The sequence below is a fragment of the Lycium barbarum genome, chromosome 5 (assembly GCF_019175385.1).
Source record: "Lycium barbarum isolate Lr01 chromosome 5, ASM1917538v2, whole genome shotgun sequence".
NCBI classification, from domain to species: Eukaryota; Viridiplantae; Streptophyta; class Magnoliopsida; order Solanales; family Solanaceae; genus Lycium; species Lycium barbarum.
In genome coordinates, this window is record NC_083341.1 from 118,530,646 (window position 1) to 118,533,338 (window position 2,693).

Here is a 2,693-nt window from a genome sequence, read left to right on the forward strand (position 1 = left end):
CTTTTCTTCCATATTCTTAAATTTCTCCGATCAAAATCGAAAATCTATCATGATATATTATGAAGTATCATGTATTCATTCTGAGAATTCAATGCAATAGAAGAGTACCATGTATACTTTCTGGTATAATGAGAAGTACCATGTATACATTCCGATATGTATATATTGTGAAGTATCATGTATACATCCTGATATGTATATTGTGAAGTACCGTGTATACATATTGATGTATACTATGAAGTATCATGTATACATTCTGACATATATTGTGAAGTAACATGTATTTGATTACGGAGAATAGTTTATGTATACATTTGATGTATAAAATAAAAAAATAAGTTTTTTTCCTTTTTCAAGAATAGTTTATGTATACATGTAGTCATCGGAAGAAAATACTTGATGTATTCTTTTATAATTTAGAAAAACGAGTTCAATTTGTTATGTGCACAACCATATGTATCCAAATCAGAAGGTGCCTACAATATGTCTATGCAAACCCAACAAAAATCAAACAATAAACCAACTGTATTCAAAAAACAAGCACGTGTATACAATAGATGTATACAAAGCATTATGCAATAAAACCCAGCATGTGTATACATTTTGTTTATATAACCAAAAGGTGTATACAATATATGTTTTGTACAGATTCAATAAAAAACAATAACCAAACACATGTATACATTAGGTGACTATAACAACTTGAAAAAAACCCAGTAGGTGTATACAATATATGTATACAAAACACAACATCGGTAAAAAAAACAAGAACATGTTTTGTATACGTTAGGTGTATACAACTCAAAACTGCATTCATCATCCAATGCACAAATTTGATGAAACAGATTCAGAATCAGAATTATCCATATCAGAGTTTTCGAAATTGGAATGTTCAAAATCAGAAACAGAAGCCCGATTCTTGCTAAAGTCCTTTGAAGAACTTTTCTTCCCCATATATTTGTAGTATAAATCAACAAAAGGCTCCAAAATTGATCCGAAGGTGTATTCCTATTTTGAACTCTACTAAACCTAATAATTTTTTTGAAAATTTACGATTGTTATGAGAATTTATTGTGAGAGATTCTTGTAGTGGGAGTTCTAATTGATTGATTTTAGGAGAAGAAAGTGGTGAGAGTTGAAATGGAGAGAGAATGAGAAAATATTGAAATCACAAGAAAAAACATAGAATCTATTAAACTCTGTGAGTCTTAATAGGGATCTTGGATTTGCAGAGATTAGTATAGGCTTTGTGAAGAGACTTTAAGATATTATCCGAAATCCCTTTAGGCCTTTGAGCCATTTCTCCCTTCTTGTTCCACATGTATAATGCTAACTCTTCGTTCTCAGGACATACCACTTTCTTTTGATACTCCATGTTTGCTTCTTCAATTCAAACCAAGAAGACTTGTTCAACCTAAGGTTTTGGGTCTTTTCTAATGTTTATTTCGAAGCTTTTGAAGAAATATTTCATTACAGTTTTGCAGTTTTAGTTCAAAATGGTTAGGGTTTTGGAGAAATGACAGAAACTATCGTATAAAGAAAACAAATGTGGAGAGAAAATGAGAAGGTAGGAGCTATTTTTTCTCAAAAAATTATGGGTCATTGTGTGCTAAACTATTTGACCCAAAACATGTATATTGGCCTTTTTGTGCCAACTTATTAAAGATTGGCTAATCTATGCCAATTAAGTCTAAAACTTAGCACACTGTGCCAAATTCCCAAAAAATTGTGTTTTCGCCACCTCCTCTTTTGGTAAATAAAATCCATAAGCATAAGTCCATTTCAACACCCTCCTACATTTCACAATTTGTTGCCAAGCTGCAATAATAAATTCAAGTTCACTCTCAGCTAAAGAGTGCAATTCACTAAATTTCTTCAATCCTTCTGATTTTTTTCAAATCCATTAAGGCCTTTTGTTTTGACTTCTCATTAGATAGCCATCTCTCATAGAAATGCATGTACCTTTGAACACATTGTTTGGCTTTTTTTATCTCTTGTTTTACTTCATACCTATTACATCTACTATAACAAAGTACCCCATTTTTTAAAACAAAGCCAACAAAATTGGTAACCACACCTAAAAGTCATATGCATACACCCCATATTTTTCTCAATTGCGTTGTCACACTTAGGTCACTTTTTAGTGAAAGCCAAAATCGAATTCGTATTCGCGGCTTCTTTGTGATTCCTAGAAATCCACTTGGCTATAGTGTCACAATCAATTGGGCGATGAATTTCCTCCAAGCAATTTCAACAGAAACCATTAGAACAATCACAAATCACATCGTAATTCTCACTCCCTATCTCAAATTCAACAGCACATTCACATCCCGAAGCCGGACACCACTTTGATCTTCCTATTTTCTTCGACATAAGATCGAAACAAACAATCATAATACTTAAATCTATCTTTCTCGGACGCCAATGTAACAATCATACTTTCACCTACTATAGCGTCACAACGTGGTTCGGGACAACGTAAAACGAACACTTATTAGGACCATCATTAATCGACTCGCTAATGTAGCATTCCCAACATACCTTACAAAAAGGATGTTTATCACAGGTAGCAAAAGCAACCTTATCAAAAGAATATTCCTCAAAACGAATCCCACAATTCACATGATTACTACTTTTTAAAGGGTTTTTATTTTTCGAGACTGAGACATAGTTATTTTCAAATGACATACCTG

General features: G+C 32.5%; 1 pseudogene; it reads right to left on the bottom strand.

Moving 5' to 3' along the window:
* Nucleotides 1–550: 550 nt before the first annotated feature.
* On the bottom strand, nucleotides 551–2,373 carry LOC132639675 (probable E3 ubiquitin-protein ligase ARI8; annotated as a pseudogene).
* Nucleotides 2,374–2,693: the final 320 nt, after the last annotated feature.